The sequence below is a fragment of the Crocodylus siamensis genome, chromosome 15 (genome assembly GCF_052110815.1).
Source record: "Crocodylus siamensis isolate JL-2025a chromosome 15, ASM5211081v1, whole genome shotgun sequence".
Lineage (NCBI taxonomy): Eukaryota > Metazoa > Chordata > Crocodylia > Crocodylidae > Crocodylus > Crocodylus siamensis.
In genome coordinates, this window is record NC_143409.1 from 8,220,845 (window position 1) to 8,235,914 (window position 15,070).

Below are 15,070 nucleotides of genomic sequence, written 5' to 3' on the forward strand. Positions count from 1 at the left end.
CACTATAAGCTTGTAAACACATAAAAACATATTACCCATTAAGATCTTGATTGTCTTTGGTTTACTATGCCTACTTGAGAGCATTATGTTTTACAAGGGACTATCTTACTGTACGTGTGATAAAACTCCACATGATCACAACACAAGCCATTCTCTCTTATGATGGAAATGTTTATTTTAATCAGTTGTCTATCCAGACCTAGCACTACCATGGGCTGGAGTTCCCCACTCACATACTGGCAGGAGCTGGCAGTGCTAAACAAGGATGCTCAAAGCAATCTCTTCAGGAGATCTCCTCCTGTCATAGCCTCCTTTAGAGGGAAATTTTTCTTCAGATTCAGGGCCCACAGAATGGGGAGAAGGAATGTCTTAGAGCAAGTTTCCTAAGTACTGATGAGATGTAAACAGTAGTGCTCAGAAGTATATGCCCCTTGGAAAGTCACGGAGATATGTGCTACCAGCTACTTGAGGTGCACCGGAAGCACATGCATATGGGTCAGATCTTCCCTTACGCAAACCAGCAAAGCTCCTGTCAAGCCCAATATTATTAATTCTTCCCTTAAGTGCTGGAGATGTTCAAAGCACAGAAGAAAACGATCCCTTTACCCCCTCCCCTCCATATTTTACATGTAATGAGATTTGTTACTTTATGAGACCCAGAGCTTCTGCCTTACTAGAAGACTTACTTTGTTAGACATTTTATTTTTACTTGGCTTGTCTGTCTAATCACCCCCTTCCTTATACCAATTTAATCTAAATTTGCAAAATCTATAAATGGCTCTTGTGAAAACAAGTGTTATGAGATTTTGACCCAAGATGTTTGAAATGTAATGGGAAGTGCAAATCTCATGAGATTTCAGTGTCGAACCTGAACCCTGAGCACAAGCCTGGACTTAATATCTAACATTATCTTATTAAGTATCTAATATGCCCTATGTTTACTGTAATTCATATCATACACAGGGCAAATCTTGAGACAAAGATAATTAGGGCCTGGTTAAAAAAAGCAAGTGATTTAGGACTGCACACAAGCAGTCTCAACTTTAATGTAAGCTTAAGTACTGTCATAAATAGGGATGTTATTAAGTACAGGTTTAAGTGTTTTTCTGCACCTGGGTCTGAGTTCGATAGCACATTATCCGAGGCAATTGGACAGGTTTTTTATGTGAGACTGAGACAGAGGAAATAATTCTTCAGGGAATATTACCTCCTCTTTATAGGAGAGATTGTTCAGAGCTGGTTTGCATTAGATGTAGCAAATTTTTGTAATATTCAAAATAATTCCTTGCTGCACTGATCCCTTAAGAAAGGAGACTGTCAAGGGGAAACTCAGGAAAAAAGTAAGCTTGGATGAGAGCTTTTTAGGTGTATACCACTCCTTTAAACAAGAGGAATGTGTGTAATTTTAAGAACCTTTCTTGGATTCATATGTGAGTATAACAGCAAAAGAAGCTTTGCCAGGTTAACAAATATTTTCCCGAAAGTCTCCTGAAAAGACAGTAGGATCCCTTTCTTAAGGAATTCAGAGGTGTTTACTAGGTTATGGTTCATTCCTTGTATTCACTGAAGAGAATGACTGGGAAGCAAGTCCAAATACGGTAGAGCAAAATCAGCTCCTGCATAAGCAGACAGACTTCCCATTGAAATCAGGGAGTGTTGCACCTGCTACCTCTGGAATTGAATTTGGCCCTACGTGTGGATACTACAAAAATTCTATTTTCAAAGTTTCTTCTGGCTCATTTTATGGGAACACAGACCCAGTGCCAGGAATGTCAGAAAACCAATATATTCAGTATGGGAAGTTACAGGCAAATGAGAACCCTCGTTCCATAAAACACATTCAGAAGCACACAAAGGAAAGGCAAATTCTCATCCCTTCCAGGCATGAAAACCAGTTCTAGCTTAGGAATGCCTGGAGGAGAGCATTTTAGGAAGAAAATGGGGAGCATGTGGCTTGTGTAGATATTAGGGGAAAAGCTTCTGCGGGTTTGTCCAAAATAATCAGACAAATATTTGAACAGTCCCAAACATTTGATGGATTGCTGGAATGGGGCATTGAAGTCAAAGAGTAGGTCACCAAAAAGGGTATACTATTTGCATACTAGCTATTTGATGGTTGGTCCCACCAGCTGTTACACTTTGGATTCCCATGTTGGACTGAATTTTAGCTGCAAATGTCTCATGGAGTCGATGAAAACAAATAAGGGGATAGAAGACCTGACCCAGAGAAAATCAGTAGTTTGGATTAACCCTCATGGAGCTGAATACAAAGAAGTTAACAAAAACATAAGATCTGTATGTAAACAAGAGAGGAAAAGATTTTCTCTATCAGGATTATAATCCCCTCCTAATTTAGGATTAAGAATATGAGCTCTGTGGAACACATCTGGAGTCATTTCTGTCCTGTGAAACCATTTTCCACACACACATTAAAATATCACAACTTGTTTGGAGAAAGGCTACAAATACGTTTTTGAAGACTATGGGCAAATGAGATTGCAATAAGGGAAAAAATCATGGTGCCCCAAGAGAGAAAGAGTGAGAAAAGAAAAAGAAAAGAAAACTCCCTGTCAAATCCTAAACAAAATCCCAGTCTTTTATATTACTGAAAGTTTGGGAATAGTATTGATCTAGCATCTTGGTTCAAGCTTACCCCATTTAAAAGAAAAAAAAAAAGAAGGGCATTTTGTATAATTGAATTATGTGTGAGACCACATACAGTAAATTGTTAAGGGACCAAGAGTGAAAAGACATTAGTTCTATGACCAACACATCAAGAGGGAAATATTCCCTTCATAAACTCAGTGGTTATCCACTAAATGCTCACTTTGGGGTGGAAGAAACCAGATATCAGCTCTGAGACAAAGACAGTGAATAGAGCATCATATTTCACCAAAGCATTGATGGAAAGCCATCTGTTAATGGAACGTAAGAACTTCCTGAATTCATCATAACCTGGGAACTTCTGTTTAGACTTCACAGCTTCCCTCCAGGTATCTGATTTATAGATTAACCAAATCCACATACCTGAGTCATGTTCTTTCCTCTTTTGTCTTTAATTAATTTTCCAACCCGCTTATGATTACCAACCTTCTTTCCATCTCTTCCACAGTTAGAGCAGTATTTCTTTGGCTGCTTTTTTTGCCTATATGAGTAATCCATTTTTGAAAGATATAGTCATACAGTACACATACCCGGTAGTATGGGGGGGAAAAACTGATGTCAATGTGCATCAAGTTTGAAGGGCCATTCAAAACCAGCCTTCAGAATGTGCTAATATTTGCACATTCCCACACTGACTGGAAATAAGCTTAAATAGCTTAAAGTATTATCTATACTGTTTTAAATGAATAGCTAGCTATCCAGAGGCATATATTAATTTAGCTTAAAGGGTGAAAACGAATTAATCTCAAATGAATTTATTCCTATAAATAGGCTCAATCCTATAGGTTACAAGGGGGTAAATTTCCTATTCAGAGTGAAAGGGGATTCTAGTTTGTATTTACCTTTAATGGTGTCTGGAAACATCCTCACTCCCTATGTTCGTATCCTGGTTTATTTAATTTAATTATTGTGTGCTCTCCTCCAAATTGCTTGAGACAGGAAAGTCCAGTCTTGTGCTATATGCTTAGTCAAAATTCCCATTGCCCCATATGCAGGGCTCAGTTACTCGAATGTGTGTTCAGAGTTCCTCCTTTGATTTAAACAGTTGCTCTGCATTAGGTCACTAATGTAACTGAAAGCAAGATTCAGTCTTTTTTTGGCTTTATTCCCTTTTTACACTGGTGGGGCTGTGGTGAAATTCCCTTGAACTCAGTGGATTTGCCCATTATTTCCACCTGTGTCAGTGAGATTAGTATTAAACCCTTTAATTTCTATTAACTTTTTACTTTAGCCCAAACTGTATGACTCAGTCTAGCCCATAAAAGTACTGTCTTTACATCATTCTTAGTGATTTATTTTAGCAGGACATAAACCTTTATTCTTTGTTTTTCCCTCCCCAAGTGTCAGATCATTTGGTGTTAATTTGGTTCAGAGAGTGGTAGTTTTAACTATGTTGGTCAATCAAATGCAAGACAAACTCAGAAGCAAACGTGTTCAGAGAGGCATAAACTTTTGTGGGCGACAGCCTACTTTGTCAGATGCTATGAAATACTATCTGACCAGCTAGGCTGTTGCCTACGATGGTTTATGCCTCTCTGAACAAGGTAGATCTCATTTGGCTCAAAGAAATATTTTGGTGCTACATCAAGATACCACAGAATTAACAGAGACCCAAATCAAACAAGTATTTTAAAAGAATCTCTAATTGGAAGGTACCATTATTCTTTATTGTTTCCAGAAATCTGAAAAAGTTCCACTCCTCTAATGGCAGCCTGAACTCTGAAAAAAGCCTGGTTGACTTCAGTCAGGTTTTCACTTAGATTAAAACCCATCTCCTTTACCTTCCCAGCTCTAGGTTCTGAACAAGTTTTGTTTTGGGTAAATTAGAATTGGATAAAGAAGCAGAATGTAATTCTGGAGAGAGGTTTAAAGAAATTTCTGTCTTTCTATCTGAATATCTGATGTCAGAAAAAATCAGAAAATGTCAGAAAATAAAAAATAGATTTGAGTCTCAATTTTACTACTTTCTTGTTGAGTGATCTTGTGTTATTCTGCACCTTGGTGTCTTGGTAGGACAGTGTTCCTCACGGAAGAGGCATGAGGCTTAATTGTTCATAAACACCCTGAAAAAACCTTTGGGTGGAAGTTCCTATAAAAACATCAGATATAGCAAGCTCTTGTTAGCGTGCTTGTTACTGTTGTTGTTACAGAACTTAGGCACGATTACTCTGTAGCTTTATCACATTGACTGGAATGGTCAAATGTGAAGCCTGTGATCAATAAAATTGCTGCGTACTTAAGGTTTACAGGATGAAAACACTAAGAGCTAAATGCAGCTGTCATAAAATAATAGGGACAGAACTCTTTTGCCCATTACGCAGGGCAAAGATCTGACCCCTTTCTCATGGAAGTTGATGGAAATCTTTCTAGGCACAGTTTATATGAAGGTTAATTTTAACAAATATTCTAAAGGGTTAATACTGTAAGGTTAATAGCTGTTATAAACATGTTGCAGACATGAGTAATGCATGTTAAAGACTGTAATAAGTACATCAACAGATCGTCTCTTTGATGGTTATATGCCACGGTTATAAGCACACAATTGACCTGTTGGACTCTGACAATCTACAACGATTGATTAACAGTGTATTAAAACACCTCTCAGTCATCGATTAACTCTTTATAAACTGTATATATGTATACATATCCTTAATATCAAGTGTGACCGTGTTGCCCTTGCCTTCAACAGGGAGATGTATACAGCCCTAATCACTTGCAAAAAGTTTATTAATTCAATACATTCATGTTAGCCACACTTTGACAGCCGCAGTGCTGAAGCGAAGAAGGTGACAGATGCCATAAGCAAACTGCATCTGTTCCCTTCTACCTATCACTCACCTTGCTTCCCCAAGTACACGATTCACCTTTGAGTTTCCTCTTTTGACAAGTTTGTCACATTCAAAACATGAAAGGGAAGGTAAACAGAAGGAGACAGATGCTTGGTACAAAAGCAACATTCTTGTTGCGCAGCTCTGCACAAGCCAAGCGAGAATGTACCATGCATCTCTGGCCCCTTCAAATGCTGCCAAAAGGTACAAACATTGACATAATTTATTGGTGTCTATTTTAGGCAGGTGTAGGGGATTGCTAAATATATTGCATGTACCACTTGCTGCAGTTGCTATGGATATGATAGCTCAGGCCTGTAACAAGGGTTATAAATGTTGTTGTACCCGTTACAATTATTATTGTTATTAGAGCATGGATTTTATAGTCACTCCCATTTAGCCACGGCCCCTTAAATGGTTCATATAACTGAATAACACTTTTTCTAAATGAGAGAGAGGGGCACGGGGTATGAAAAACAGCATTTCTTCTCTCCCCCCTTTCTTGGGAACTTGTTCCTGTTTATTTGAAAGCACAGGGCTCAATCCTCAGCCATTTTATGCAGGGGCGTTAAGGCCAGAAGGTACCAAAATGCTGCTATTCTGTTGCATTGGCAAGCAGAGCAGTGGAGAAGCCACTCAGCTGGCTTTCTCACCTTCATGTGTTGTGGGTGTGACTTGCCTGCCTCTGTCAATATTTCCAAAGCACCGATCAGGGTAGCACATACACACTAGAGATGCTCTGTACTTCATTCCAGGCCTTCCATTCTGGCAGGGTACAGATACTGTATAAGCATCTCGGGTGGTCAGGGAAGAACTTCTCCATGAGCAGCCTTACCATGCTGAAGCAGAGAATCTCTCCAGCCTTAGCTGTAGATAAATCATCACTTTTATCCTCTTCCCTGGCCCTGAAATTTTAGTACTGAGTTTCTCAGAGCACAGCTCATCATCTGCCCATGGGTCTCCTCCAGAGAATTTGCATGTGGGTTTGTTACTCACAGACAAAGATGTAGCCTGTGAGCTGACACATGATACCAGTCTCTATGTCCTGTGGAGGATGGAGGAGCTGAGCAGTCTGGCAACCGTTGATCCTCTGGATCATGGTGTACGCAGAAGAGGTGCAGTCAGGTGCCTAATGAATCCACTTATGGCTGACAAGCCCAATTCAGGAGTGACACAGCTTGTTACAAGTTTCACAGATCTATGTGTCATCTGAGTTGGAGTCCAAATTTACAGCAAACTTCTTTCTTCTTTTTTGTTTTGCTTCCATCTTGTGAATCAAAGCAGCTTCCTGCTGTGCTGCACCCAGCGCCAGATGTTCCCTCCCGATCAGAGCTGAACAGTAGGCCACCAGCACTACCCATCAGCTAGACAGTCAGTGTGTGGTCATGCTGAGGTGAGGAGTCTGACAAAGATCTGCTTTTTTCAGTGCTCAAATTCTACCTGCTCATCATTATGTAACATGGGCCCACTAGGTTCTTACTGGTTCTTGTGAGACCCTCTGAAGGAACATGTCCCTCCAGCTACAGATCCAAATCCTGATCCCCATTCCCGTCACCAGTGGAAGATTTGTGGGAACAAGGGAAGCAGGAGTCAGGAATGATTTTACTCTCATTTTTACACAGGTGTGAGCTGAAGATAATCCCATTGACTTTGATATCCCAATGAGTTCATGTCAGGTGAATTACTCCAAGTAAGATCAACTTAAGTGAGAGCAGAATTTTTCCTATGGCATCTTGTATTTGAATGAAGTGTTCTGTAGAGGAAAGAGAAAGAGACAAGGCTAAACCTTTATTCCAGGTCTATCCGCTTGGTGCTACTCCAGTTGTTCAAGGCAGTTTTAAACAATATTTAATGGGCCCTGTGGGCTTCCAGGGGAATGAGTGAGATGTGTACTGGGTACCAGTGCCTACTTGTCCTGGGGCAAGGAAAAGCCCAGAATGTTCCTGTGTCCCAGCAACCATAAGTTTGTGAAGGCTGTGGGCACCTGATGCATTGCAGAGTCACCAGCTGCAAAGTGGCACAACTCCAACTGCACTAGGAAACCTATTTCTAGCATTTTCTAACTTTCAAGCACTTGACTTCTGAACCTAAATAAAGATCTTCATAAACAGGGGGTGGCTTTTTGTGTGCCTTCCATGTATATGGATGACGCTCACACACACAGGGGGAAGGCGGTATTTCTCACTGATGCGTAACTCATCAACAGCTGAACTGATTTTGCTCACACTTTCTAAAAATTCAACCTGAGAGGAAGCCTGACAAATGCCAGCCTGCTAATTCCTGAGCAACTGGGAAAGATGACTTAGAATGGGAGCTTTATCTAATCTTAGCTGTAGTATGAGTTACCTGTAAAAAATGGTAGATTTTTTGGTCTGTCAGTGAGCTGCAGTGAGACCCTAGCAGTGAAAAAGCCCCCTTGGTGAACTCATGCTGTGCTATCTGACTTCAGCTCTTGACCCATATCATAGTATCATAGTACTTAGGGTCGGAAGTACTAAACAGATCATTAGGTCCGACCCCCCAGCACGGTGCATGGTATCCCAGCCAAATCTCACAGTCCACAGGTCCACCAGCTGCCTGTGGGAGAGAGACACCAGCTGTCAGCAGGGATGCACCATCAGGGTCACTGCCAGCCTCAGCTCCGTATGCACTGGCTCCAGCAGCAGTGGATCCGGGACTGAACCCTGTTACTGGATTGGCTTGTGCACTGGCTGGACTGCTGGTCACTGTGGCAGAGAAGCAGTGGCCTCACAGGTCTGGTGTGCAGAGGACTTTGTGCGTGAGTGGGAGAGGGTCACATACAAATGGAAGAGGGACTGGACATTCAGGGACAGGCTCCTGAACCTTGAGGAAAGACACATTGCCTTCCCTGAGCATGGGCAACTGATGCCTCCTGAGTCTGGGGGGATGCCAGATTGCTTGGGGAGGGGCAACCCAGCTGCTGATCACAGGCTGGGGAGTCCCCCAGCGGCCAATCGCTGACTGGGGGGGTGGGGTGGTCCCCAGCATCTGATCACCGAGCCAGTAGCGAAACTGGAAGTGTACTTTCAGCAGCACTTCCAGTTTCACGACTGGAGCTTCCAAAGGGTGCACGGCCGATCACAGGGGGTACATGTGCACCCGCGTGCACCCCCTACGCATTGTCAATGCCCGAGAGAATGGTGAAGGTCCAGGAGCAGCAGGCTGCCATAGTGGCCAGGGTAATGGAGGCCACAGAAAAAGACCATTGGGTGATATCCTAAGGGACTGAGAAGTAGCAGGGAAAATATTTTGCATCATCTATTTCTATGCTAGCAAGGGGTATTCATATGTTTAAAAAGGTTACTGCTAGCTAGTGTCTGGTAAAGAGGTCAGTCTGCCTTGAAAGTGTCTTGAAAGCCAAAATAAAGTCTAGTCAGTCCTATGCAGAGAATAAGATCAGAGGCAGTGAAAGCAGTTGAGTTTCCCTCCCCAACTGGTGGCCCCAGAAAGCGGTGGCAAGTCTGCTGTTAGTGCTAAAACATGGCCAAGTGTTTGCCTTGGGTAGATGCATGTTTTGAAAGACCAGGGTCAATGGCTGTTTTAACTGTCTTGTTCATCCCTACTGCCACATTCCTTTAATTTTTCCACATAAGTGGCATTTTAAAGAGGAGGTGCATATCCTGGCAACATTTTGCAGCCCACCCTAACTGGTAAAATGTGTGTGTTTCTTTACTTCTCTTTTTCTCTCTGCCTATCTTAGGGAATATAATGCACAAGCAGAAAGAGAAGAGCCATAAAACTTACCACAAACACAGAGAGGAGTGACTGTAATACCAGGACACAGACAAGAGACTGAAACCAGGAGTCATTTTCTATCCTAGCAACCAGTCAATGAAGTCTTGAAACATGATTTGAACAGCATCAGAAATAAAAGCAGAGACTTTACATTAAATAAGGGGTGGGGAAGATACAGTGCATAAGCCTTTGGAGAAAGTAAAGAGAAGTCAAAATAATCTCATGCTAAGCAGATGATGATGATGCTTATATTTGACTTACTGCTATCATTGCTAGCCACTAGGAAACCCAGTCAAGGATCAGGATGACACTGAACTCAGATCATTCTGACAGAATAAAAATTATGGTCCCTGCCCCAAAGTCTAGGTATCAAACACAATATGAAAGGCAAATGAAAACTCATGGGATATAGAAGGGTAAGAGGATGATGGAACTAAATAAAACAAGTTTAGGAGACCAATGAAAGCATTATCTGACCAAATCAAGCCTAGGCATTCATTAAAAAGAGGACATGGTGGGTTAAACCAGCTCCCATAGAATACCTTCTCCTGGGTAGGTATAATAGGAGGAATGGAGGCAACTTCCATAATGAAGGTTGTATAATGGTCTCCATTCCAATCCCTGTTTTCAGCTCTTCATACATTTTTAAATAGTTATCCTTAGGGATGAATTATTTTCTATCCAAAAGGTTTTATTTTTCTAATAAAGTTTGTACATAAATGGTTTTGCTGATCAGAGGTACAAGAAAGAGGTACAATTCACTAGATACTTGCAAGGTCAGAATGCTGGGTTTTTTAAATGTTATTTTATAAGACCCTTGGACTTTCCATCAACAAAATTGCAGTCTTAAGGTTGCACTGTGAAGCATTCAAGAATCAGGAAATGATAGGGGTAATGTTATGCAGATTATTAGCTCTTTGGATCAGGAAACTTTTTCTTTTGCTCTCTGTTTATACAGGACTCGGCAAATGTGGCAAATTCAAGTGCCACATTTGGTATTGCACAGAGTTGATGTCAGTAACATAAGTAGAAGGCACACACTATATGGGCCAACACACTGTCCTACATATTAAACAGGATTGCATAGAGCAGGGGTGAAAATATGCTGCTATACATAGGTCGTCAAGTGCTGATCTAAATTACTTTAATAGTTTACTGCCTCATCTCTGACTGCCCTCAGAAAGTTTATGCTGTTCACATATGGGAAGTTAATAGAGTTCCATAGGTAATTACCATATCCCCTGGACTTGCACCTACTGGGATTTGTGCTAATGTTTGTAGGTAAAAGCATGAGGGTTTGAAAAAAAAAATTGAAAAAAAGGGGAACATGATTATTATAAGTCCAATATTAATGTACTTTACCAAAAAAGATATATACTGCAAAATATCGAAGAATATGCAAATATAAAGGTCTTTTCCATCCTTAATATGACATCATGCCACAAATAGCAAGCATGTGGATCATTTAAGTCACTGTCACCTCCTAGAACTTCAACCCCCCAGTAAAATTCCATGTCAGAGTCCTGTCCTGTGCTGCTACATGTGACATGTAACCTGTTCCTAGTGAATTTGTATACATAAGAGAGAATATCCCAAATTCTATATGAAGATGGAGAATTGATTGAATCTGAATTTTTCTTTGAAATACAAATACTCTTTGGTCTTCCTGAATTATCATACACGTGGGGCACTTGAAATTATCTATCATATCGTACGTGGTTGAATTCACCGTACAAATATGAGAGTTATTATATATTTGGCAACACTGATTTTGAGCATAACAAGAGTCTGCCCTGCTGCTACTGAAATCAAAATATCTTCCATTAACTTCAGTGATGCAGGATCGAGCCTAAAGCATCTATGCTGGAGATTTTCAAAATTTCCTAATGAAGCTAGACTTCTTATTTCCACTATTTAATGCCATAAAGATATCCTGGACCAGAATAACAATGAAATGGCATAAGCATGCAAGATCCAAACCAGACTACATGTATGTAGGGTAAACGGTAAAATAATATAATTAAGACTGTGTCATCATAAAACATGCAGACATGGTAGATATGCAAATTTAACACTGATATTGACTGGGTTGGGATGATGTAGCTGGGGATGGTCCTGCTTTGAGCAGGGTGTTGGATTAAATGACCTCCTAAGGTCGCTTCCAACCCTCATTTTCTATGACTCTATGACATTATTTTTCTTAACATAGCTTTTTTTATACAAGGTTATACCTAAGTCTCAAAGACCTCTGAGGTTTCTGTCTTATTAGATATCACCAACATTTGTATCATGCCAAAGTATTGCAACAAATCTGGGATCAATACAAATCAATATCTGCACAGCATGGCTGCTAGGAGGATCAGTGGATTAACAGGATACAGCCTATGCTCTTTTCTTCCTAAAACATAACTCTTTGCCATTTGAACTCACGGAGAATCACTCTGTTATCAATGGGAGGCCCATCCCATGTAATGCCCTTTTTCTGGTTCTGTTAACAATAAGCACAGATCATCCAATTGCTCTTCATATTTTAATTTAAATGAAATTTTCAGCTTATGAATGTGGAATACCACTACAGAGATGCATTCTTTCATGGTTTCTGCTCTCCAGTGAACCAAACAGCTTGCACACTCACCTCTCTAAATCTTCCTTTTTCTCGCTCTGTAGCCCCACAAGCAACATGCTTTGAGCTCACCTTTTTATGTTCCATTTTCGACATCTACCATTGTGCAAGTAACAGAATAGAATTTAACTAAACAGTAAAGGAAACATTAAAAGGGGAAAGGAAGAGTAAAGGAAGCATATAAAGGAAGCATAAAAAGAGTAAAGGAAGCATATAAAGCTCACTGCTATATATTTCTCTCTTCAGAATGCAGCATGTTCCTCCTTATATTGACTCTTTTAGCAATTAAAAAAACCCATGTGTGCATTTTTTGTTTGCAGCAGCTGCAAGAAATCAAAAGAAAGTTTTTGAGGGATGAGATTTAGAGTTACCCAGAAACTGAAGGTGCTGTTTGTATTTCCAATGAGATTTTTTGTTAACTGCTCTCTTCAATTTTGTCAGCATTTTGTGTATTGGGGAGGTACTTGCAAGAAAGGTATAGAATACAGAGCAAGGGAAGAAGTAGAGTAGAACATACATCTGATTGTCCTGCACGGGACGTGGATTGCTTTTTGTGATAATTTTTTTAACGATTTTTTTCTTTGGATGAAGGACTTCATATTTTATTTTCAAGTTCTTGGCTTCTATTAGACAACTGAAACATCACTTTCACCTTTTCTTCCAGCTCTCCCTCACTGAAACCAATGTTTGCAAACAGTGTAAGCCAGTGGTTCTCAACTATTCTAGACTCAAGCCCCCACCTTGATAGACTCCCCCCAAAGATCAGCATTTAATTTTCACTAATTTTTCTTTTAATATCAGAGAAAATATCAGAGCAATTCTTCCATTGAACACAGCTCAGAAAGCCCACAACAGGTCAGCATGTGTCTAACATGATGGATTCTTATTTGAAATCTCTTGTGTTTCTCTTGTGAATCATGTTTGCACCCCTCGCAGTGCTAGCACTGCGTGACACCCTGCATCACCCTTGACAGGATCTCTTGGTACCCTGGCTGAGACCCACTGGCCTCTGTGTGTAAATTTCTTAGGGTAATATCTTCTATTGGACCAACTCTGTAGTTGGGATAAGATAGGCTTTTAAATGTAAGACTTTCTTCCTCAGGTCTCTGAATATAGGAAGCTAGGCACAGCAAGTTCACTTTTTTTTTTAATTTCGTGTCTCAGGCCAAACTAGCCAAATCTATTCCAAAATCCATCAACTGAGCAGAGCTCAATCATTCAAATCTGTGTGCTGCCATTGGCAAGTGTCTTCCCTCCCAGACTCTTCAGCCTGGGGCTTCAGATACTCCCAAATCCATTGCAGGCATTGTATGTGCAGGCCCAAGCCCGGAGATCTTGGTGTTTGGATATACTCAAGTCTCACATGCCCTTAGGCAACAGGCCAAAGGAGCAAGCTAGGGAGAAATCCCCCATCTCTGTAAAATAGGAGTGTAGTGAAGATCTTCCCACTGGGAGGAATCTATAGTAGATTCTTGGAGGGGGGCTGGTCTGTACTGCATTGAACAGACCTCCAACCCTTACTATACACTGCATTCAAGGTTATCTGACCTCTGCAGAAAGCCACCTTCATAGTATTTTCTCTGCCAGGTAAGTTCACACAAGGAAGGTAAGACTGAGCCCTCCCCTCAGTGCCCTTGAGCTCCCTGTACTCAGCTGCTTCTCTTTTGCTCATGGTGTGTCTGCTACACCTGAGAATTTCCCTCAGCCCCTGTGCCTCACTTCCTATATTCAGAGACCCAAGAAAGAATGTCTTACCTTCAAAAGCTAATGACTGCTACCAAAAGCTAATAATGAGCTGCTGTGCAGTAGCGTTGCGTGGCACGAAGCATGATGTGATGCTGCTATGTAGGAGTAATGAGCTACTGTGCAGTCAGCATCACCTAAAAGCCGTTAGGTGATGCTACTGTGCAGTCACTCTGGTTACTGCACAGTCACTTAGTACCTGTGTATGCAACTATTAAATGACTGCACAGTAATGATAGTGCAGTTGGCGTCTTGTGTAGACGCAGCCAGTCAGTCCAATAAAAGATATCAACCTAAGAAATCCTTGCCTCTCCAAAAGAAATGCTTGAGCACTGGGAGATCAAGGCCTATCAAAAGGAAGCGTGCGGGGACAAGTCAGCTTCACCTTCCCAGGGTTTAATGATTAAAAGCAAAATGAAAAAAACACCCCAAAAACACAATTTAATTGGGAAAACCTGAGAATGTAGCTATGGTCAGATGAGCTATCTGCAGGTCAGGGGAGATCTCCTTATGCAAGAGGTGAGTTTAAAATGCAGCCTAAATTTAGAATTCCCTTAATTTCCTTGTGACGAGCACGTTGAGACTCAGTTTTCCTTTCCCAATGATAAATAAAGAAGGGAGAAAGCTGGAAGTGGGTGAGTTAAAAGGCCCAGAACAAAAATACCATTAACACGATGTCTGGTCTGATGCTACTATGGACCTATTACTATACCAGTGCCTCCATTTAATCTTTTTTTTGAGCATTACCTTACCCAAGCTATGCTTTATGTTCCAAATGTTAATTCACAACGGTACATCCTTATGTCTTTGCATCCATAACTCAGGCTGTGTAGTAAAAATCCTTATGAATGTAAGTACTGTACTACGCACATTTATATTTTTAACATCAAAGTCTTCTAAATGCTTGGTAGAGAATATAGATGTGCATATATAACTATCCAGGCAATTTAGATAGCAAATATACAGTGTTTCAGTATGAAGGGTTTTGTGCATTAATCAGATGCACCAGAAATTGAAGAGAAGGGATGATTTAGAAGTGATCAGGTAATTGTTATGGTAAGAGTCTGTCAGGAGAAACAATGAGGTTGTTGGTGCTTGTTACTTTTTGTTGGTATTGAGCCTAGGATGGCCATCATAGAGGACAGTTTGGTTGTCCTCTATTGATACAAAACTGGATGCCTTTAAATCCTCTATTTTTCTCTTCAAACAGAGGGCATAAAGGGGTCTGGTTTTGTATCAATAGAGGACAGACTGGTGGAAAACCGGAACGTCTTCTATGATGGCCACCCTAATTAAGCCATATGTTCAAATGTTTTAGTTTTAGTACCAGTATTGGGACAATGGATTGTATGACCTATTAGCTACAAGGGTAGGCAAATGCAATGAGCAAAATCTGTTAAAAGGGTAAAGTATAAGAACAGTTGTGGATTGTGAGCTAGTTTCAGGGTGGAGAACA